Source organism: Cyprinus carpio, unplaced genomic scaffold, assembly GCF_018340385.1.
Source record: "Cyprinus carpio isolate SPL01 unplaced genomic scaffold, ASM1834038v1 S000006615, whole genome shotgun sequence".
Classification (NCBI taxonomy): Eukaryota; Metazoa; Chordata; class Actinopteri; order Cypriniformes; family Cyprinidae; genus Cyprinus; species Cyprinus carpio.
The window spans coordinates 507,183-533,635 of NW_024879254.1; the positions used below are offsets into that span (position 1 = coordinate 507,183).

The following is a 26,453-nucleotide window of genomic DNA, read 5'->3' on the forward strand; positions in this document are numbered from 1 at the left end:
ATTCAGCCAATAATCCACATGCAATGGATAAGCGGGCCATATCAGGTGTTACACTCACTTTTCAGAAAGCATGAGCTTTGTAAAAAAGCCACATGTTTCAGGAAAAGGCGGTGGGGGGGGCCTAGTGAAAGCAACTTATTAATGTTACATTATGTGAAAATAAGGTTGTTTTTTTAACAAACATTAAATTCCCAATAAACACACTTGCATTATTATTACACCAAAATAAACAAAATAATGGGATTTTTCGCAACGTCCTTTATTGCACATGCTTTCACACGCTTTAAATGCCATGCATTTTATTTTAAATAAAATTGCCTATAATTGTCGTGTTGTAAGAGTAGAGAAAATAAAAACCAGATCAGGTTTTTTTTTTTTTAAACTGTATTCAGACAATTTCAAAAGCACGGCACTGCATACCTTTAAATAACTCTACTTAGCAACAAAACCTTCCTTGAGGATTGTAAAAGCACTGTCCTCCTGAGCCTTCTTGAGGAGCTTTCAAAAGCACTGCTCACCACTCGCAGCTATCGCTGTACCGTTGGCATATCTGCACAAAGGGTCTTTATGATAACCTGCCTCAGAAATTCCTCTGAGCTCTTCTTTCGGCGAAAAACATGTTATCATCCAGCGCGAATACTGCAGGAGCAAAAAAATGGTCTAAATGAAAAAGAATGACTTCCACTTCCTCCAACAAAGTCTTCTCTTAGGTATCTTTTGCAACAAATAGCGGTAAGTATCACAGCAAGCAGCACTTACTTGTATGAAGGGACTCAGTAATGCTGTAGATGTGTCACCGCAAACACAAAAGGCTCCCTGCACTGAAGCACCAAACACACCTTATGAAGGCTTCATTAAGAGCTCACAGGACAACGGCCTCACCTTATCATTTTCTGAGTGGATACTCATTGTAAACATGATGTAGTTTAGGAAACTAATCTTCATGCTTTCTTACAAAAATTTAGGGGATGCTTAATCATATTCAATCATATTAAGAATAAATGGAAGACACAAAAAACCAATATTATGACTGCTATTGACTTGTTTTGAGTTATCGTGCTTTTATATCAAAGGATTTATTTTAATTTATCTCCTCAACAATATCAGACCATAATGCGAGGTTTTAAGTGTGGATTTAGAACATGTAGGCCAGTTCATTATGATGCAGTTACAAGGCTTCACCTGTCTGGTCCTTCATTTGGTGTCCATTATTGTAAGGCCTCGTGTGAACCATTCTTTCTGTTTCTTTTGAAAAATATCTTGTCCAGTTGTTTTGATATATGTCCTGAACGCATCAGACCAACATTTTACCAAACTGCTGATTATCATGTATAGCTTCATTGTTAGTATGAAATGCCTTCCTTGGGAACATAAATGGAGGAGATCGAATCAGGGCAGATAATCACTGAGAGTATACAGCTACAGGACTAAAACGTTATTCTAATAGTGTTCAATCATCAAGTGTGTTTGTATAAAGAAGGCAAAAAACACTGCCCTAAAGCAGAAGCAGTGCAAGGGCCCTTAGATCAGGTAAGAAAAGCATTTCAAAGCTCAGATGGGTCTGTGTATGAGGTCTATAAACCCTCTATTTTCTCGTGTTCTCACTTTAAAACGACTTTCATTTAGAATGAAAATGCTTTTAAGTAAGCGAACCCCTTTCCCAGGATGTAGCCAGAAATTCAAGTCATATTTTTTTAATATGAATGCAGGTCCATAATTAAACGGTACTTCCAGTCCAAATAGTTAAAGGGATAGTTCACACCCAAAAAATTTAATTCCTGTCATTAATTGATCACCCTCATGTCGTTCCAAAACCTTGTAAGACCTTTGTTCATCTTCGAGACCACACGGTATAGATATTTTTGGATGAGAAATCAGGAAGCTTTCTGACCCTGCATAGTCAACAACGCATGACTGATACGTTCAAGGCCCAGGAAAGTTAGCATAGGGCGATCAATGTGACATCAAGTGGTTCCAACTGTAAATGTTATGAAGCGGACCGAAAAATACTTTTAGTGTATAAAAAAAAAAAAAAAAAAAAAAAAAAAACTTTATTCAACAATTTCTCTTCCGTGTCAGTCTTCGACATGCGTTCATGAGAATACTATGATGCATGTGTGTGCAGTCTTTGCTTGTAAAGCAAGATCTGCAGCACATCCGTCAGCTGCCACCACCACGTATATTTTAAGCCAGTTATTTCTGTCTTTTGCTGTACTGTGTCAGTAGGAAGTACCAGGTTACCTTTCAAGACATTCTCATTTTCCATTAGTTCCTTGTCGATTGTAAAAAATACCATGCAGTGAGATTTTTGCATGCACAAGGAATCTGACATATATATATAGTTAAAAGCGTAAAATTGCTGCATAGGTTTATGGTGGAAGACTAATTAAACCAATAAATTATATTGGTGTAATTAGGTCCGCAAATAAAAAATTCATATACGTACTAACTCATGGGGGTTCATGAATGGGTCTAGATCCTACATGGCAGCACTGCACAGGATTGAATCTTGCATGTCTCTCAGGATTCTCATCGTCCCACCACTGTCAGTTTGTCCCTGCAAGCGTTTTTGTTTACTTTACAGGAGATGAGTTTTCAAAATTCCACCTGCCTCCTCTTCACGTCCAGAAAAAAAAAAAAAAAAAAAAAAAGAAGCTTTACCAATATCTTCTTGAGGTCCTTCCAGGCCTTTCCTGATGATACCACACTGTGCTGTTGGCCAAACATTCTTTATTCAATTACATATTCCATATAGAGGCTGGATGTATAAGTGTAAAGAAATATGTCTGTGTTTGCTTTTCTACAAAAAATCTCCGTTCAATATCCTTCACCTTTGTTTGTAGACCCAGGCTTTGTGGCACATAATAATAGAGAGAAAGTGGCGAGATGGCAGAGGAAGATGGGGAAACATAAATTGGGGTGAAATATTGAGTATTCACATGTTATATGTGCGTTTGTCATTCTTAGTATTTTTTGTATTATTATTATTTTACTGTTTAGGTAAAATAACTATCTATTTTAAATGTTTTAATGGTTGTTTTAGTTTAATCTCTATCTACTATATGTGAATCTAGTGCGTCAACATTAAACTTCAATGCGATGTTAATTACCACATAATCTGACTTTACAAAACAAACAAACAAAAAAGAAAGCAGTAAATTTGATACTTTTGTATCCCAAATTTTATGGAGCCTCGCATATGGCATGCAGGGAAAAAAAGATATTAGGCTAAATCGTGCGCACATTTGCTATTTTGTTCCCTCGATTTTATAAATTGTCTTGCACAAGGATTACTAATTTGTTCCCACGATTTTGCTTTAAAATTAATGCACACGATTATAAATGAGTCTGACGAATGAGTATGTGAAAAATCAAAAAGAGGATGGAGCACAATGTAACGTCAGGGAATGAGAAAGTATAATGTGTCTGCGGATTTTACTATACGATGAGGGAACATACTTAGTAAATAGTGCACACAATTAATTTATTTTTTCTTGCATGTCAGTATCTTGGATCCATACAATTACTTGCATCCACCCTATCATTTGAGATGTGGTTTCTGGTTGTTTCAAAAGTTTCAAAAAAAACAAAGTGGATGTATGAAGTATTTTCCCCCCCCCCCCCCCTATGCAAAATACTTTCCTTTAGGTTAAGAGTCCACCTTATTTTCAACACGGCAGGTAAACAGAGATGAGTGCCAGAGAGGGTGCTCCATGGTGGCTAAGGTTGGTTCCTTACTGGAAGTATGTGGTTGCTAGATTTGCTTGCTTTTATAAATATTGAAACATGCCAACTCCAACCAGCAAGACCAAAAGAAAATGCCAAGTATTCTGCTCTACTACACATCACTTTCAGGGCATTGGGATTTAGCCAAATACATTGTATTTTTGAAATGTATTTTTTTTTTTTTTTTGTTTTTAGGTAAACTTTCTCCAACTTAAACTTTCCAAAGCTGACAATGTTACAAGCAGCCAAAAACTAATATACAATACTACAATAACACTAGACAGGATGAGACAATTTGATTGACAAGTGAAGTGACCAATCACGGAGTTTTGTCGCCTTGGCAAATCAGCAGACTGAGACACATAACACATTTATGAATTAATACAGCTGCTGTAAAGATAATAGTGTGGTCGTAAGGTATTTTAAGCACTACACACATTAATGGAAATATCACAGGAGGAGGGCTGGGGGTTATATGTACAACATAGTTTATAAAATTATGAAAATCTGTATTGGCTTTGATGCAGCAGGAATAGTGTGCTCCTAATTGATTTTGGATATTCTAAGTTACATTTCTGTAGTCTCATGTCTAATTAGCAAGCGTATTAAAAATAGAGGGCCAATAAGCTGAACATTAATTCAAGCAGCCTACCCAAGGGATTGACGGAATAAAAACACACACACACGTAATGGAAGAGCTCATTACATGCCACGCTATCACATACTTGCTGCGTTTTTACGAGCTGACTCAGCTGTACTCTGTTCGAACATCAGTTAAGGAGAGCGTTTGTGTGTTAGAATTTACTATCTCTCTCCTCCGGAAGCCCGGGGGACTGGGGTTCTGCAGTGCACGGGCCATCGTACAGTGAGCAAGGACCTCGTGCAAAAAACTACTGATGTTAATGGGAAGTTCTACCAAAAAATGATGGTGTGAAGCCCTGAAGGAGATTTAGGATATACTGAAACTCTTTTCCACCTAAGTGAATTGAGGAGGGAATGTCAAGTCTTCTAAATGACAAAGACAATATAACATGATCAGGTGGCATTTTTCCTGAGTAATATGATGGTCAAAATTGGCCAGACCATGAATCGTGGCCAAGTTTTTGAAAAACTCCACACAACATCCATAAGTCCACAACCCCGATCATTAGACATTAGTAAAATGTTTACAAACATGTACGTACCTGTAACTAAAAATTACAAATTTGTGTCATCATTGTAGCAACAAAGATACACAGGACATAATCTGTAAGATATAGGCCGAAATCTAATTAGAATATAATCAGGCTTAAAATGATACATCTATTATCTATAGATAATCCGCATTGATAAATATTACCTGTCACGATACATCTATTAAAATATAAGTTATAATTTTCTTGTGCAATTGGATGACCCGCTTTCTTATAATTACTATGTAATTCGTGACGTTTGCTTTTATTCAAATACGATATAATAACACTATATAAAACAAAAAAAACACAGTATTTTTTTTTTAAGATTAGTCAGTGAAAACCGTGTGACATGTTAATTCACTCCATCTACTATGATTAAATGACTACCATAACATTTTTTTTGTCAAATACTTTTTGGTGCCTAAGGATTACGCCAACTTAAGGCAGATCCCCATCCTTATGGTCAAGGCACTGAAAACGACAACCGCGGGAGGTATGTCCACAAATCCCGATCATTAGACGTCTAGGTTCTTTCTTTCTACAAACATCTACGACTTGCCAGGCCCAGTAAAAACTTTGATTGTGCGACCCTCTATTTCCACTCTTGCGCTCTCTGCTCCTAAATCATACTCCTCTGGTTCATATAGACCATGGTATGATGCGGTGTCGTGGTACTGTGAGCCTCAGGATAATTATTAAAAATAATTATAATTTTTAATATGTGCACTTTGGATATGAACAATTCTTATGCATATATATTGTAATTACATTATTATTATTACCCTATATATAACGCTTTTAAGATTATCACAGTGAACATTGAATGTATTCAATTCCATTTTAAATGGAATACTCTTTTTTTAATTTTGGGCCTGTGCAAAATTTGTCACCATGAAATGGGAACAGGGAGGTTGGCAGGGCATTACTCGACGGTCACTTGGCGATTGCTAGCAACGCCCAAGGCTCAGTGGTCTTCTGCCTCCTCTAGATGTGGCTCAGGATTTTTCTGGTCCAACAGGTGAAAATGGTGCATCTGATGTTCCTCTGTTAAGTGTTAGCACACCCTGCTCGCCATATCAACATGAAAGAGCTGGAGGGCTTTAATATAGACCCTGAACGTGTAGCCTTGTTTACCCTTAGCCATTTTCCAGGCACCTTTGAATGAGGCTCATCCAATGCGACGGACCGCCTTGTCTATTCGTATTCTAATAGACTTTTCATTCATTTCATGCGTGGTCATTTAGTGCTCGTGTTAGCAGCTGTCTGCCGAAAAGAAAAGTATCCTCAGATAAAAAGCCATGGTGATCGGGGCCGGCCTTGTCATAAAGCACCCTGCGCTCACACTGCAGTTATTGATTTCTGAAGCTTCTTTAATGCATATTAATCCATGACCCCCTGCAGTCTGGCCTATTCACACCATCTAATATTTCATGCTGTTGAAATGCTGACAAGGCCCTCATGCGCCCACTCTAAAATCAATTTGTGTGCAATTGTACAAATATCTTTGGTGTTGATGATGTTTATCAGCATAGTTCCAGAGAGATCCCCCTACTATATTACGCATTTTGTTACAGGCAGGCTGGCCCTCTTCTGATCTAAGGTGTTTATTATTTTTATCCTTTTCGATGGATCTTAGGGGCAAGGTTTGGGCTTATAATTAAATTAGCTTTTGCTCAGGCTCAAATTATTGAGGACAAGCAGCAGCCAACCCTCTCTTTGCTCGACTCACCATTTTACGGCACCACCGAACTTCGTCAAGCCGCCCGCTGGTCTCGGCCGGCCATCGAGTCCTTGACACCATCCCCGGTAATGAATAGCCATCATGTTACTCTCTGTTCCATGTTCTGTGCCTGATAGTCTCAGTTAGCCAAGGGTATTCGCAGAAATTGCACAAATAAGGGCGGGAACACTTGGCTTCGACCCCGCCATACGCGCAGCCATTGCATTTTCCAGTCAACGCTGTCCCTGGGACACACTCGATGTGAGTTCTATCTATCGCTTCCTCGTGGTTTTCTAGAACTGCTAACTATGTGCCTCCTCATGCAAACTCATTACTCTTTTTCAAGATACGTCACTTTCGTGACACTTATATCCTGCCTTTTAAACACATAACTCCTTTCATAAACACATTTTCCTGGTGCTTTAGTATCACCTATTATCACTCCTTCTGACGTACTATCATGATCTAATTCCATCTCGTCAGACTTGATTGTAGCGTAATTTGCCCCCCCATGTCCTATGAGGACTCCTGTCCCGCTACCCTCCACTGCGCTCTTGCTTGACTTTTTTTTAAACATTGACCTGGTTTTGTTTTTTTTTCACAATATTTTTCCTAACTTTTTCGAATGTGCAAAATAAAAATGCACAACACTTGCATTTTAAAATCATTTCATATGAGATGTGTTTTCATGCATAATGAATTTGTATTTACTTAATAATTAATGTTTAAAGTTTTGCGTACTTCTTTTTACTTGGTGTTTAGCAATCAAGTTCAGCATCACAAAAAAGACCAATCTGCTCGGATCAGATCAGCCTTGGTTGCAACTTCTGTGTTCCTGCAGTAATGTTATAGATGCTTACACTAAAACTCAATAAATAAAATATAAGTACTAATCTCTCCAGTACTCAAATATATTGCTTTTGTCAACGAGATATCGTGACACATAAGCGGCATAAGTGCTAACTTCTACAAAAGTTGAGACTACCATAAAGAATATTTCAAATATTGGATTAAAAACCTAAACTTAAAAAAAAAAAAAAACACATTGTTTCAATTTGTTTCCTTGGCAACTAACTGAAATAAGATGTTTAAATTGAAATACTAAAATTACTAAAAACTAAATAACTGAAATATTATTTAAATAATTTATTAATGGAATAAAATAAATCAGAGCTACTGTAAATAGTAAAAATAACAAACCAAACTGTCCCAAAAATGACGAACCATACATAATCTGCAAAAATAAGACAGACTGTATTGAATAAGAAAATTTCAACTTTTAAAAAGTTAATTATATAGTGTACTAATATATATATAATATAGTATATATATATATATTTATATATTATATTACACTAAGTTAGAGTCTAAAATATTAAAATAGAAATTATATAAATCTTATTAGGAATAGTATAATACTAAAATAACCTGCCAGGCCATCGTTGTAAGGAAGAAAATTAAGTAAAAATAAAGACATTAGCTGCTGAGTTTGTTATAGTATCTGTACATGCAGATAAATGAGTGTCTCACAAACACATGGTTCTGAAGGGAATAAGAGAATTTTTACAGAATACTGTCGTCAAAGAAGCCATTTGAAGCAAAACGCAGACGTTTAAACGAACAGACTATGGATGAAACCTGCTATGATTACCCTACTTTCACAGCATAATTTTGATTTAAACAATATTCACATATGCAGTTCATAAGGGACATATTGTATAAGACCAACAGTTACAGCATGAAATACTATTTAAACCTGTAAAATGTGCATAACATTGACCTATTTTTATCCACAATTCTGAGTTTTTTTTCCTGTAAAATTCAAGATTATATATTTCCTAGTTCTGACTTTATAACTTCGATTTAACTCAACAATTCTGAGTTTTGTCGGTCTGAGGGGAAAAGCCAGAAGTGTGGGATATAACTCATGATTCTGAGCGAGGAAATTATTTTTTATTATTTTATTTTTTAATCCCGAATTATTGAGTATCATTTCAAATTACTGATTTACTGCCAGCAGATAGACTCAAAAAGCGTCATCACTGTTTACACCAAACACACCGAGAAGTGGTCTAGTGTAAGAAAATGTCAGAGTTATTTTGACTTTTCCCTTCAGAAAAGTCAATTGTTGGATATAAACTTCACTTGATTTGCAAGAGTAAAAAAAAATCTAATAAAAAAAAAAAAGAATTCTGAGATAAAAATAAATATTTTTTATAAATTATTTTTAAAATAATTTTTTTGTCCTGTGAGAAAATATAAGGCCTGTAGTTTTCTTCTCTTTCTCTTTATGCACGGACAATAAAGAGAGCAAACAAAAAGCTCTTTCCTCTTTCATGTGTTCCTTGTGATCTGATTTCTAGCAAAAGAAAGACTAATTGCTTTTATGCATGCAAACTGCCCTGTAAATAAATGAGCCTCACTTCCCATCAAGCTTTAAGCCGTGGGTCGAAACGAGATCCTGCTCTCTCTGAATCTATTATTCTGTCTCTCAGAGGATTGACTGAAATCATGTGCAATCCAACATGCATTAAACATCTTAGGGCTTGATTGAAGCTTTTTTGTGTGTTTTGGAGGAGGAGCTGGGATGAGAACAGATTTTGTGAAGTGTATTCATTGTTAACGCAACATGAAAATACATTATCATAAATTTAAACCTTATGAGTTCATTAGTGAAATTAGGCAGCATAAGCATGCAATAAATGCCCTGACAATTCAGTCGAAACAAGATCAACTTTGACTTTTTCCAAATTAAAGTTGAGTAGATGATGTGCAAAACTCCCTTCACAACACCTTAGCAACCATATAGCAGACCCTAGCAACCAGGGTGTTGTCGGTGGTTGCTAGGGCTTTTCTAAAAGGTTGCTAAGGTGTTTTGAATGGTTTTAAGTTGATGTGGAGTTGTGTGGTTTCCAGGGTGTTGTGGGTGGTTGCTAGGTGGTCACAAGTCAAAATGGCCCAGAACACCCTAGTAACCATAGCAGCACACTCATAACACCTTTGCATTGTAGAAGTGAGTTTTGCACAGTCAAACCCCAATTTATTTTTCCAGTAAATATAAAATTAGTTTGAAGGCTATCGCAGGATGGAGGTCATGAATAAATGAACGATTATGTGACGGTCAGTGTACCTGATGGTACAGCCGTGTCCTTGTTCCTTTGACTTTTAAAAAACATCTGGTTGTGTGTTTGTAATAATGAGTTTAACATCACGGCACAGCGACCGTCTCACCTCTCAAAGCCCTGAGCGACACATCAGCAGATGTTTCAATACGAGCTGTTATTTTTGTTATTATTTTACTCTGTTTTGTGAAGGTGTAACATCTGATTTCATGTTGGAGATCATGAGCACCTATAATCATCACGCACACATCAACAAGCAATTGGTTTTTACGTTCTTCATGCTTTAGTGGTGATATGATATGCGGCATGTATTTATTTCTTTCATTACAGAGATTTCCTGGTGCAATTTCTTTGCATATTAGTTTGTAATGTTACATAATTTATACTTCTAAAATCAAATATAAAATAAACTGCTGTAATATGTAGTTTGACTCAGTGTTGATTTAATATGATTAATTTAATATGCTAGTATTTAGTAATATTTTACATTAGTTTTTATATTTTCTATTTAAATTTCAATTTTAGTTATTATTTTCAGTTTTAATGATTTTAGTAAAATACATTTTTATTGTTATAATTATTGTTATTTTATTTTTATACTTCAACATAAAAATGTATATTTATTCATTTATTTATTTTTCCCCTCAAGAGTCTCTCTGAGTAAATGTTTGACTTATTATTATTTATTTGTTTTTTTTTTCTAGAGGAGTTCTTTGCGTAGGATGTCTGCAGTCCCACAAAGCATGATCTTCTGCATCCGGGACTCAACCAGAGTTCTTGGGAGTTTCTCTCTAAAAGAGTACTTTGCGCATTTGATCCTATCTTGTTCGATATTCTCTCTCAGTGCTCAACTTTCATCCAGAGAACTCATGCTTGGCTTTCCGCCCACGGTTCTAACGATCTCTATATGATCCTCATGCCTGGGTAGACCATAGTGTTCACAGATCTCATTCACCTTCATCATCAGGGAATACTTGGTTTTGTTGGCTTTGTGCTTCTTCACAATTTTCATGAGCTTGGAAGAAGCACGAAGCCAACATAACCATTATTATTAGTAGTAGTAATATTATTATACCATTATTAATGACTCACCAGTGTTATAGTAATGTTACAGCGTTTTTGTCCAGATGGAGTCTCAGGAAGAATCCTTAAAGGGATAGTTCACCCGAAAATGAAAATTAAGTTATCATTTACTCACCCTTGTGTTGTTCTAATGCTGTATGCCCTTAAATGTTCTCCAATGACTCCTCCCCCATTCATCCTAGCAATACCATCGTCAAGTCTGTTGATCATACAACCATAGAAGGACTGATGAGACAGCCTACAGGGAGGAGGTTCAGCATTTCACAGAATGGTACTATCACAATAATCTGGAACTAAACATCACTAAAACCAAGGAAATGATTGTGGACTTTAGTGCACTGAGCACTCTGCTCTCTGCATACACAAGAAGGAGGTAGAGAGAGGGGTATAGAGCTTTAAAGTCCTCACCTGGTCACATGCATCTCCACCAGATGGAGAAGGTCCAGCAAGAGGCGTTACTTTCTTAGAAAACTGAAACATGCCCACCAACCTCAAAACCTGCACGACCAACTTCTATCAGTCAGCGATATGAGAGAGCCTTCTAATACCTACTGCTGCAAGGTGTGGTTCAAAGCTTCTGAAGAGAGAACGGGAAGGACCTGCAGGGGATAAGTGAGGGTTCGTCGCATTCCCATACTCAGTGATATCTACACTATCCCATTTCAGAGAGAAGGCCAGCTACATCTTTACAGAACCCCACTCACCCTGGACATCATCTGTTTTCATCCCGTACCCTCCGGGAATGGTACAGACTAAAAAAATCCTAAAACAACCAGGCTAGAAAAAATAGCTTCTTCCTCAGGCTGGAGATTAAATGCTTAACTGCATAAGACTATCCTAAATTCAGTGATTTCTGAAGGTTATCCACCACTTTTCAGGTCATATTTTGTACCCCATTTCCCTGTAGAGGAAGTAAATTGTCGTAGTTGATGATAATTCTTTGTTAAATGAGTCGTGTGGCTGATGTACTCTGATGTTGAACACAGAAGCGTCATTGTCTCTGGAATAGTAGGACATGTTCATCGCTCTGGGACAATAATGCATCTGTCTGTTCTGATTACCCATTAAAGCTCCACATCTGCTCCCCACCATCCTCATAAAAATATCACATTCCCACACCGCATCATCACTGCTCGTGTCCAACAAACCACAAACTCATAATGTCCCTCACCGCACTCAGAGCACACAGAGAGAGAATCACACACTGAAGGGTTCAGTCTGTTGCTTCATTTATTTATTTTTTTCCTGAGGTCCATTTTCAAGGTATTCAGTATGTGGGTGGTCACCATTGTGTTGGTATAAAATTACACTATTATTGCAATAATATTCTGCTCTGTCATCTGTGCTGTTGGGGTGTGAGGTGTGACCGTGTGTTGTGGGGTCACAGCGATGCACAGCGTCTCTGTCTGGCAGACGGCTGACTCTGCTCTGATTCCTGTTTCTGTACAGTGTGACTGACACATCTGTGTTCCAGCTGTCCACAACCGCAACTAACACTATATCAGTTTGAAAGAAGTCTCTTCTGCTCAACAAGGCTGCATCTATTTGATCAAAAATACAGTAAAATCTGTAATATTCTGAAATATTATTACAATTTCATAATTTGTGGAAACAATGATACATTCAATTTTTCAGGACTCTTTAGTGAATAGAGTTTGCAAAGGAACAAACATTATTTGAAATCTTTGTAACCTTGATAAATGTCTTTATGTCATTCAACTTTTGAAATAAAAGCAGTTTATTGACCAAAAATGTAATTGTATTATAAAATAAATATATAGGATATAAAATAAAAATTGTGAATTATTATTATTTTTTAATTATAATGTTCATTTTCTATAGACCACCTTGGTATTTAAATTCAGAAAATATTACATACATAAAAGAAGTTTATTCATAAACCTTTCTCGTTTGGAGTGAGTTTTACTCATTTTTTAAAAGGACATTTTTCTAGCTAAAATGCCTTTAAAAGTTTATAATTAAAACAAAAAAACATGACAAACATTAGATATTTTATTATTACTATTGACCAAATTTTTAAATTGATTACTACATATTTTAATTGTATAATTAATATATAGTGAAAATTTGATTATGTATATATATATAATATACCACAAATGTAATATTAATATATTTAAATTTAAAAAATTTATGTATGTTATCATGTGTCAAAATCCTGAAACTTTCTTGATGAGGTCTGTTATCAGTGACTCCGTATTGTGATTGTGTTTGTCACTGAGACACTGCTAAATTATAGTGCATCATATATATTCATAAATCACTGGATGGATGATATACAGATATACAGATATACATATACATATATACAGATATATATATAATGGCTCATTGAACTCCTGTGATGTTTTGCACTGTCAGCCGTTTCATCGTGTAATGTGCTCTATCCATCTTTTTCAAGCTCTAAGACTTTTATTAAAATAAGCAAATTTAAATCTCATTTCCTGCTGATACGACGTCTCAGAAGCTTAAATGGTCTGCGGACGGCCACATCATTAGAGTTTTTCTATAACACACTAGAACTGATTCATTTGGCCCAATTTCCCAAATCCTTCATTCTGTTTTCCAAACAAGACAGGTTTCTCAAAACATTTAACATATTTCACCTGTTTTCACACACGTTCCAATTTGCTTCGTGTTTTCTGCAAAAATCGGCACAAAAAATGATCTAATTTTGAAACCATTTTCTCATTCAGAAAACACAAACACATGATATAGTTACCTCAGAATCTCAGAATATGAACTCAAATAGCACACAATTATCCATGCATGAATACTGAGTAGAAAAACTGATGACACACAAGTCAGGATAATGTAAAATGAACACAGGTGATTATGTGCTTTGGAAAATGAATCCTATGAGACAAAGAGGAAGAGGTTGGGGAAAGAAAAATGAAGGGGACAGGGTCAAAGGACATTTGTTCCTGATGGTACACAAAGCACTATAGTTGACCATGTTCTTGTGTATGAGGACAGCTGGCCTACAGACTCATCTATAGGGTTTCAATACTATTTACAGTATAATTACAGTACATGGCAGTACTTTAGATGAGACATCTTTTACTTTTCTATGTACAGTTAGTACTATAGCACAAGTACATCCTCTTACTAGTAACTGTTAAACTGATTTGTAGCCAAGCACTTCTTACATGTAGGCCTACTGTATTTTTGCAGAACTGAGAGATGATTGTCTGGAGGTAGAGAAAGTCTGACAAATAATATAAATTGCTGTATATTCTATTGTGTGTTCATATTCAGTTCTTTGCTACTTGATCTTTTCTTTTCTAGTGCTTTTCATCTACCGTAAGATCTCTTTACAGTAGGGTAATGAAAGTAAACTTAAACCTTTATTTTGACAAAAATTAAAACCAAGAGGGAAAAAATCCATAATGGCTGACAATGTTCAGGGACACCCTGCGATTCAGCTGCTGTGGATCTACTTGCTTTGGTAGTCGCTTTAGGAAGTAATCATTTTCTGTAAGGACTTTATCAGTCTCTCACGTCATTCTGGAGAGATTTTGGCTCACTTTTTCTTTACAACGTTGCTCAGGTTTATTGAGGTTAGGTGGGTGGCATTTGTTTATGCCCAGCTCTCGCCAACAGCATTTCAGTCAGGATGAGGTCTGGTCTTTGGCTGGACTGCTGCAACCCCTTGATTCTTTCTTTTTAGTCGTTCTGTTTAGCTTGTGTGCTTGGGATCACTGCCCCTGTTGCATGACCCAATTTGGGCCAAAACTTTAGCTGTTGGATGGATGGCCTCAAATTTGACTCTAGAATACTTTGAGATACTAGGGGATTCATGGTGATTCTGGTGCCTGTGAGGTGCCCAGGTCCTGTGGCTACAAGACAAGCCCAAAACCATCAGCCCCTCCAACAGAATGTGTTGACTGTTTGGTATGAGGTGGTGGTGTGGCTGATATCGCTCTTAGGTTTTCACTCAACCATGGCAACTGTGCATTTTGGCCAAAACTCTCCACTTTGGGACGCAATCTGTTCAAAGGATTTATGTTTTTCTAGAAGTCTCACGGTTTGTTTAGGATGCCAACGTTGCAAAAACCTAAACCATGCTGTCATGTTTCTTTAGAGAGAAGAGGCTTTCTTTCTGGCAAGCCTTCCATAATTGCCCTACTTGTCACATAGTTTGATAATTTGATACTGTCATGAACGGTATCATTTAAAAGTCTCCCCTGCCCCAGCCCGCACAGCCCCGCACCCTTCTTGCCGGTTTCTGCCCATCAATCTGAACCTGAGCTCTTACATGTGGTCTGTTCTTGTGGTGATTTGCCTCTCGCGCGAACACTCCACACCACTTTCCCCCCGCCTGGCCGAGGATTGAGTGTCTTTTTGAATGTCTCACCATCGTGAATAAAATCTTCCTCACTGTAGAATGCATGGACTTCAAATGGTTTGTTTGGAAGTCATGCTGGCTGCACATATTATCTTTCTTTCAGTTGATTGTGCCCCCCCCCCACGCCCCCCAGCAACAATTGCTTGATCGCTTGCTGATTGTCTTTCCTCTCAGGCATGTGTTAACCACACACCTAACAGGCTCCAGACCAAAAAACTTCTGGACCTAGCCCGTAATCACGCACGCCCGTGCTCACACTTGCTGTTATATCAGTTTAATACAAAGGTACTTTGATTAGCGGTGCTGAAAAACTTGATGGTTTTTACTTACCCTCTTAATCGTCCTATGTTAACAGAAAGGGAAAGTCCTAACTTTTGTCACACATGGCTTTTCATCTTGGCTTTTATTTTTTGAGCTAAACAAATATCATACATATAGTCATGTGTGATGTTCCTCATCTAAGGTTCATCTAAGACCTGTCAAGGAACAGATTGGAGTGGAGATGTTTTTATTATTATCAAAAACGTTTGTATAACTAAAATGCCTATTGTCATTTTTTTAAAAATGCATTGCATTTATGATTATACATGCATTATGTATAATTCAAAACAAAACTTTTAAAAATGTTAATGTGTTTTTAATTATTTCTAGTGCAGTACAAGTAATGTTACTTTAATTTAGAAAAGCCTTTACGCAGATAATAATAGATTCAACACACAGCCATTTCACCACTATAACAGCTAACAGCACACAGCCATTGAACTGATCCCTCGTTCATGTGAATGTCAGGAAACTTTTCAATACTAAAGTGTTTAAGATTTAGTGTCATTAATAAGTGTGTGTAGTTTGACAAGCCTGAATTTTAGTTTACTAATTTTGAATATAATATTCCATTAAAAACTAACGCGCATGTCAGGAAACTCATGAATATCCATGTAATGCTCCGCCTACTAAAAATCCTCAGAAACCGAGAATCTCTTATTAGCAACGGCAAACATTCAGAAGGCGGGACCCGCTTTGAAACGCAACATTAATTGCAGGTGGTGACAATTCAGCTATATCCACTGAACAGTGAGTCCTGAAGTATTTTGCAGTCTGTCTTGATCATAGACTGTATAAAAACAGGTCTTGATTTGTGGACTAGCGTTCAGCGGTTGTTAGAGATCTTACTATAATATTGGTAAAGATAAGTCGTTTTCTTCCCGTTTTAGATAGTTTGAGAGAACTGATTTAACATCAGCGAGTATCTATGTGCATCATGCGATAAGAGCTTATGTGCTTAGATGCTGCTGTGTAAGTATGTGAACTGCGGTCATATCTGCTCATCTGCTCTTTTAAATGAGCGTACAAGACAACTTGGCTTGAATAAAGTCAAAATTTTGAAAACTTTACGATCCGAAAACGTTTTGAACGTCATTTTATTACATATATGCATACTGTAGCCTATATTTGTATTTTGCATGCTTTTATTATGCGATAAATAACTATTTGTCAGATTTATATAATAAGCATATCTAATTATATTAACTATTAATTATATTGTATAATTATAATTCATACATAAGCCTGCATATAAACAATAAATATGTAAAATATTATGTAAAAAAGCATAGAGAACACACCTACTGCCCTGTATTTTTTACTTTGAGATAAATATTGTTTGGGTCAACAACATTTTTAAATGCTAAGGTTTTTTTAAAGCAAGGTTTCCTACAGCTGTTTTTCTGCTGTGTGCAACAAATCATGTATTTGGTATGTGAGAAAAAATGAAATGTCTGTTTAAATATCTATGTCAAAGGTGACAAAATCATACAAATGTTTATAGACTTTGTCGTCTAATATTTAAAGACACATGAGCCATCAGTGTTAAAAACGCTACATTTTAGATCATTTTAAAATTACTTTAAACATTATTTTAGGTAAATAAGTTATCAAAGGTGATATAAAACAATACAAATGTTTATACACTTCGTTGCCTAATATTTGTTAGATATTTTGTTCCAGACACTGGCCCTCAGCATTAAAAAAGCTTTTGAGATTTTAGATCAATTGCTTTTATGCATAAATAACTAACTTCTATAATGCTAAACGGATCCACAGGTTTAATTTCATTAATTAGAATTTACATTAATTGAAGTAGTTGTAGAAATATCACAGACGTCAAATTCAGTTTATTGACCTTTTTCCAACTTACCTCTGGATGAAAACCGGTCAAAAAGACAGCTGATTGTCAGTGAGTTGATCAGGAAGATGATTTCTCTTCTTCACCACAGATCATTGTTAATTGCTCATCTTTCCCGCCGTTCATTATGTATCTTGTCTTCGATCTACGACCTTGCGCTGAAGAAAGGCCAGCCCAACTTCAAGATGCTGGATGCTGCCAGCGGCCGGACAGTTCCTGGCTCACTTTCGAACCGTGAGCGATACCCGCTTCGTGATCGCCACCAGCGACAATATCCCCTTCTTGCTGAGCGTGCCCGGAATGGTCAGGCGGTAATCCACGGTGAAATTCTGGCGTGGACCAGCAGATCACCACTTCCCTGGACAGTACGAAGGCTGTCAGAGATGTACTAGCCTGCAGTCCAGCTGGTGTTGATTGCAGGATGGGGCGGTGAAGGAAAACACACTGAAGCCTGGGCGTTGTGGAGACATTTGTGTACAGCAGACTACATACCAACCTGGTGGCTCAAAACCCAACATAGCAAAGAGTTATGATCTTGAAAGGTGATCATGGACTGGAATATGTATCTACGTGAGACCGAAGCCTAAGTAAAGCACTGTCCTGGTATCAGTTAACAGGGTCCAAAAATTTCACATTTACCACACCTGCCAGTGTCGTCACTTTCCATTCAGATGTTTACAAAATTATTATTTTTTTATGCATAAATATATTTTGATCTTATGACAAAGAGATTTAGCTAATTATTCCCTTGCATATAAGTGACTATTAAAAAAAAAATCAGAAATTCCATACATTAAAGACATGAAACAAATATTAGGAAATACACTAGTTTTTATTTTAAATAAAAACTTTTGTTGTTGTTGTTAAAGAGGGGAGACAACAATTAGGAAATATACTATTGGTCTTTAGTGTCTTCATGGCTCTCAGGGAAACCCACCACAACTTATCACAGCTCATTTCGTTTTATTCAATTGTAGAAACCCCTTTTTTTTTAATTTATTGGCACTTTCGGCAAGTGTTAATTTTGGATATATTGTTAATGTGGTGTCAGATGACATTTATTTAAACTTGTGGTATATAAATATGTGATACCATAATATAAAAGTACACCGAGCTCAAAAAGGGACAGATTTATAAGGAAATTCATTCAAGGGACATCAATAGAGTCAACTGTAAAAGGATCACCAGGTACAATCTATTATAATATGTCCAAAAATTATGGACCCACAATCTTGAATAAATGTAGTGCTCTAGCATAACACACTAGTGCTGTATATCTAGAGATCAGGTATCTTTGTCCATATGCTTTGTAGAAACATTTATTATGAGTTTTTCTAAATTGCACTTTACAATAATCCCAACCCCCCCCCCCCCGGAATAGTTTACATTTTTTTCATTTTTGTTTTTTCAAAATGTAAGTGACAAACGCACTAGCACCATCTATATATATATATATATGGATTTGTTTATTCTGAAAACATTCACACAGTGTCAAACATACATTTCTGCCAACATATAATTAATATTGTTTTTTTTTTTTTTTTGTTTGTTTGTTTGTTTTATATATATATATGCGCATTAAGAAAGAATTAAAATGCTAAAAAATAAAAGGTTGGTTTGAGTGCGGTAAAAACGCTTGAGGCAGCATGTGCCGTAAACAACCTAAAACATACAAATCCAGCGCTCTGTGCATAGATGCATTACAGGTGTGAGCTGAGACGCACGAGGTCATTTCACCCCCAACAAATTCATGAAATACTCAAAATTAGTGAAAATCGTTTTCTGAAAAAAAAAACAAAAAGATAGAAAGAAAGAAATTTTATTCTGCACAAAAAGCAATGTATTGTAAACAACATAACTAGCAATGTTGTAACTAACAATGGTTACTTATATCTGCGCGTTTGACTTACAATAATACAAAATTCAGGGGCAAACCTCATGCAATGGAACAAAACGAAAACCCTTAAATTGTGAAAAAAAAAAAAAAAAATAAACTCATAATTTGGTAGGCAAACAAGAACAATACAATTTATTCTAATTTTTTTTTTTTTTTTTTTTTTCTCTCCAAGCAATTCTGGAGTGAAAATATGTGACCTGCACTTGATTTTGTTTTTGTTTGTTCCACTGAGATGTAGACAAAACCCATTTAAAAACATCAGACCAGAAGTCAAGATAATAAAAGCGTAGTCTTACTACATTGTAGAAACAGTCCAGAGATGTTTCACTGACAACCTGCCAGGCATTAGCGCCTCTATGCATTGCAAACCCAAACAGAAGAAATTCTGTGTAATTGTTCGTCAAACCAAATTCTCAGATTAAACGTCACATTAAATTCAACATAACGGAGTCTCCCGGTCACTCAAGCATTCAATAAACCATATACAGAACACTCTCGTATACACAATCAGTAAAAAAAGTTCAAAGTCATATAAATCATTCGCATCAAACAGTAACCACTGCGCATTCAATCAATACAACATTCCTGAAAGCATTCTTACAAATTTTACAAAATGAGTTTTACACAATTGTCCGTGCATTTTCTTGCAACGAGGGGACTGTTGTTTAATTACAAGGATTTGTGTCTTTTGTACATTAAAAATGAACTGCTAAAACTGGAAGTGGTTCTCTTTGCCCTGATGTTAGAGAATGTGGGTATTCCTGGCTACTGAATCCAGATTCGCGCTGTAGCTACTGTACTTTCAAAACTTCACATCTAAACCCATTCAAAGCCTTCTAAATTTTTCAATAAAGTGAAACAACGATATAGCACACAAAAAAACTTCCATAAGAAACATTGTTAGTGTGTTGAGAGGGACCTGATAGAGATCGACTGAAGTGTGTGTGTGTGTTCAGGCAGACGGGACTGTCGCGGGTCTTTGGTCAGTAGACGTGCGGCTCTTTGCGGCTCAGTGAGCGGATTAGGGAATGGAGGAGAGCAGGTGGCGCTGCGGATCACCTCCATCCACCTACAACACAACATATCAACAAACATGGAGTACAATAAAGCTGTCCCATAATGCAATGCAAACTGGACTTGAGATTAAATTTCCAGTGTTCTGAATAGACCACAAGAAATATCAAGTTTTAATCATCTCAACTCTTGTGGACTGTCTACACATACATTAGATTAAGATATCTACATACACAGACACAGATATTATATATATAGATAGTATATATATATATATATATATATATATTTATAGTATATATATATATATATATATATACATATCATAACACACAACACACACACGTTATCACGTCTCTGAAGCTGTGAGTTTAGTTACCTCCTTGTTGCTAGAAATATAATGTAGCGATTCAGTATTAAAGTTATTTTACTAATTAAAAAGTTACGGGGCAAAGTGTTGACAATAAGCTTTCTGTGCTCCTGAATGTTTCTGTGTGATCTCCGCTCTCTGTGTGCGACGGATGTGTGTGTGCGCGGTGTGTGTCAGTTAAAGAATTCATTAATAATATGAACAGTGATTAAACTGACTTGGCACACTACCTATGCATTAAACAATATTTGGATTATGTTTCTGTAACAAAATATGTTACTACTTTTAGTTATTTTTAGAAGTACTTTTAGCATGTTACGTGTAGTAACTTGTAGCATGTTTTCTGTAATAGAGTATTTTTACTATGGAAACATACTACAAAAAATAAACTATAAGTATATTTGTGTTAAAGGAAAACAAAACATAAATGAATATATATATATATATTATATATATATATATATATATAGATATATAGCTATATATTAAATATATTAATTTTTTTATTTCATTTAATTAATTGATTTACTCATTTAAAAATTAACTAATTTTATTCTGGAAAATGGCTATTTGTTGGACCCTTCTGTATATATGCTGTTAGTATCACTAGTCTGTCCGTATTTTGGTTTTATCTTGTTGCGCCGTACCTCTCAAACGTGTACTCGCTCTCAGATTGAAATAGTAGACGGTGTGATTTGAAATGGAGCTTGAAGAAGTGAGTCTTGTGGATGTTCTCAGACTCCGAGGGAATGGTGATGGGAGTATACCAGCAGAGGAAGGCTGGCCAGAGGATATTCATCCTGCAAAGAGACTCTCAGATTAAATACGGGCCAAAAGACTCCTGCCACATTACTCACATTCTGCTCAGAGAATCAATTCAAAATTGTGGGGAAAAACACGGAAAATATTTAATATTAATAAATAATTGAATGTTAATAGTAATATTTTATGAAGATTTCTGACCTGGTGTGTTTTGTAGAAGAACAGACTGAAGTTGGTGAAGACCACCCATAACTTCTGCCAACCGTTGGCTTTTTTCGGTTTTGAACAATTTTCAGCAAGATTCCAGACCAGCTGATTCATGAACAATAAAGACAAGAGAGAGAGTGAGGAGAGAGAGGAGGAGAGAGAGAGAGAGAGAGAGAGTTTGAGAGGAGAGAGAGAGAGAGAACAGAGAGAAAACGATTCAGATACAACTGGGGTCTAAAAGCAACATCATAGATTAATTATAATCTATTTTAATTTATTTCTTTTTTTATTTTTTTACCCATTTTTTTCAAAGTATAAATCTGGTAAAATATATATTAATATCTATATATATATACATATATATATATATATAAGATCTATTATATATATAGTATATATATACTATATACTAATAATAAAAAAACACACACTTTGAATTTAAAGTGAAAACAGAAAATATAAAAATCTAATTCAAAATATTAACAAAAACTATAACAGTACATCAATGATACTCAATTAATGATTGGTATGTATTGAGTAGTATTTAGTAATCAGTATATTGACTGTCTCATCACTGATGTCAGTCTTTATATTGTGATTTAAATCATGCATTCGATGCAAATCACAATTTTAACATTTTAAAAATTGCAGTTTGCAGTTTCTAAAAGGGTCATTAGGCCAGTTATTGGTTTTTATTTGCCAAAGGTAATTTCTTAATAGGTGTTGTTTTTTTGTACAGCTGTATTATTTTGGACCCTGGCACAAAGCAAAGGTATAAGACTGGCAGTATATCATTTAATTTTACTATTGATAAACTGCCACATCTGAAACAGAATAGAGTGATTCATTAACAGGAGGTTTCTTGTGTGGACTGTCTGACTCCTTTTAATTGTTAGTTTAGGTACACATGCGTCAGACAGACATCTTCGGCCATGTAACTGCATCTCAGTTTATTCAGCATTTCATGGTATGATTGCTGCATTTTTTGTTGCAGTGTCTAAATAGTTCAACTCCATTCTAACTGTTTTAAATGCAGGAACGCATCCTATATAAATGTCCCTCAAGTCCTCTTCAAGCAGCAGGTTTTAAAACACTGAATACACAGCGTCACATCTGTGCTGTTAGTGAACAAACTGAAGATCATTCAAAGACATTCAACAACTTCCAAGAGAGAGGAAAGGCACTGAACTGAAACACCATCACAACCCAAAGTACCAGTCAGTGTTCAGAGGACACAACAAACCAATTGGCATTGATAAAAATGCATCCATATTAGTTATTTATATATGCACAGATCTAGAAAGTCCAGCTCAGTTACGAGCAGGTTGTTCAATTAAGGGGCAAGTAATATAACGTCTCAAACCTCTTTCACCTGAACAAAAATTTCATGTGACTGTGTGACATTTAATGCTGATAAACTCCAGGAACATCAAAATCCACTGCTGTCATTTGAAGCAGTGTTTATTTTAACGTTTATTCATATATTATTGTAGTATATATAATCATTGAAATAGGTTTTAGTTTTATATGAAGTATTTTTGTTATGTGCATTATTGTTATTTTGTATTATTAGTAGTACTACTACTATTATTATTATTATTATTCTCAGAAACAATTAATAAAAACTGTAAATTTAAAGTGAATATAAAAATAACACAGCATATTATTATTATGATTAAAAAAGAATGAATATTGTGCTACTTAATGGAATTTTTTATTTTTATATAGATCTTTTCAATATGTATTTACTTTTAATTCCTTCTATTTCAGTTAGGAGTTTAGTAATTTAAGTATTTATTTTTAAAGTAAATTAATTGTAATTAAAAAAACTATATTAGCAGTTTATTATTCAGCTTATAGATATTATATATATGTGATACTGATATTTAATTTCGTATTTCAGTTATTAATAATTTAAATACTTAAAAACTAATTTTCAGTTAGTTGCAGTGTCAAAACATTTTTTTAGATTTTAAAGAATGATTTGTTTTGTGTGTTTTATTCCAGCTTTATTTCAATTAGCTTTTCTTGTACTTTAACATACTGCTCACAGGACAAAATCATTGTAAGTGAAATGGTACGTTATACAGGCGTCCATGTTTTACCTTCTATTCCTGCAGGTGGTGTCAACTAAAGCAGAGGCTTTGGACACACGATTACCAACACACCAGAGAGAGAGACACGGGCCCCTGGGCCCTGAGTGGTGGCCGCAACCGCAGCTGGGAGCCCTGACCGATGACTGGACTTCTAGGGTCCTCTAACAACAGCACAGCACAGGACAGAGAAACAGCAAGAGAACACACAGGAGAGAGATATGCGATGAGAGACACACTGAGGACAGGACAGGAATCCGAACGAACGGAGGAAGAAAGATGATACGGCCCTGAGATCTGAAGGGGAAACCAACACGACGGAAGACGACAGCAGGAACCTGAATGTTCAAGATCAACTAATACAAAACACAAAAAAACACTGCACAACCACTTACTTAATGAGTTTAGAATTAGTCTGTTCATTAAAAACATCTAAAGAATCCTTTAAAACAAGGTAATACTACATATATTTGAAAAACTTGAGGTTCAGTAATTTTGTAAAAAAAAAAAAAAATAATAATAATATTAATAATATTATATATATATATATATATATAATATATATATATATATATTTATATATATATATATATATGAACTTTCTATATATCAAAGAATCCTGAAATAAAAATCTATCAAGGGTTTGTTTTTTTTTTTGATATAAAAATATGAAGCAGCACAACTGTTTATAACATTGATAATATCATTAATGCATGTTTGAGCAGCAAAATCAGCATATTAAAATTCAGCTTTGCATCACAGGAAATAAATATGTTTAATATTGTGTACAATAGAAAAACAAGCTATTTTCAATTGTAAATAATATTTCAAAATATTACTGTTTTTACGTATTTTTGATTTAAATAAAATGGCTATGCAGTACTTTAATGCACAAAAACATTGAAAATCTCACAGACTCACAAAACTTTAACAGTAATGTATATATACGAAATACTAGTACCTAGTAAAATATAAAATACAAAATTGTAAAATATAATAAAATGCATATTTCTTTTAGAATCTAAATTTAACTTAATATGCAGTGCTCTTCTCAAAGTAAAAAAAAGGATCCTGTATTAAGGATTTGTAGATCTTTGAAACTGGATAATTAGACATGAGACACTCATTAAGAACTGGATTTCCTGCAGGAATGTAAATTCTGTAATTATTTATTCAGCTTCATGTGTTTGCACAATTGTACGTGGATATTTTCACATTCAAGTTGAGGTTGAATCTGATTAATGCTTTCAGTACCAATGTGAAACTCTCTGCTTTATTTAACATGTTTCATTTCAGATTTATAATCGTAAAAAATGTGAATGGTGCACAAATTCATGTGGGACCAATTAAGAGTGACGCCTTGAACAAAACATTTCGCATGTTCCCAGAAGGAGGAGAAAGAGTGAAAGAGAGGAAGGTTTTAAACACAAAACAGAGGACTGGAGCGCTCTGAAACAGGAGGCATGTGCTCCGGTACCTCTAACGCTACGCTAAAAATCCACCATGGGGACACGTGGTGTTGCGATGCCAGCACACGTGAACCGTTGGTGTTACCACGGTGAGGCGTTTGCCGCTCGAGAGATGTCCGTGAGGCACTCAGGTCATTTCTGATTCCTGGTCAGCGCTTAGATCCTCGGGGGATTCTGGGAAATAGGGGGAAGAGCAGCCAGTTAACAAAGGAAAAGAATGAAAGTTTTGTGATATCGATAGGTTAGATGTTTATAAATCATATTTTTCCCCAGGTACTGCAGAGTCCCATGGCAATATCAGGGGGATATAAATATGGTAATCAGGCCATATATCAAAGTACTATAGTAATTACTGTCTGATTTATTTCTCATATTTTGGATGTGTACTATGGGTACAGTGATGGTAATACACTGTACTAATATTCATTTACATGGTACTCGTATAACTATCATGCTAATACCATAGTTATAAACAAAACTACATTGTTCGATTAATACGTTATTATTGTTATTTATTATGTATTTAATATTATTATTATATTATCTGTTATATAGCATTTTTTAGTTTTTTTGGAAGTATCCAACTACTACCAGTGTTGTAAATTACCATTATTACCATGTATGTATTACCACAATTACAATTATGGCATTTTTGTAAGGTTATTTAGGAGTTTTATTTAAAATAACAATAATAAAGAAATTAAAACTTTATATAAATATATTCTAAAATAAATTAAAATAATAATGATAATAAAAAATATAATAATTTTATATATGAAATTAATAAATATCAATAAATAAAGTAAATAAATAATGTATGCCATATATATGTAATAATACATACTAAATAATAATAAATAATAATAATAAATGAATAAGCAATATTTCACAGAAAATGACAACCATAATAATATAAAGCAAGATAGGACGGTCTCCTCTGTGTCTAATATTTGACCTTATGAAAATCTTTCTGACTTCAATTGACAGGCAATACAATCTATCAATACACTGAAATCAGGTGTGAGGTTCATGCATCAGGTCACGAGAGGAGACCAGGAGAGGAGGAAACAGTATTCTTCACAATGACTTCAAACTCCATGTCTAGATGACAGGAACAAATATGATGAAAAAAAAAGGGAGAAAAGATTTAGCTGATGTGAATTAAAAGCAGAAGAAAAAACGCCATGTGTGTGTATCAGACTGAAACGAAGAAGAAGAGCTGCTGAAGGGACTGCAGGGACTGGGATAATCCTGTGAACACATG

General features: G+C 35.2%; 1 pseudogene; it reads right to left on the reverse strand.

The window, feature by feature from the left end:
* Window positions 1-20,257: 20,257 nt before the first annotated feature.
* The window catches only part of LOC109084660, a 43,822-nt pseudogene continuing 37,626 nt past the window's right edge, over window positions 20,258-26,453 (reverse strand).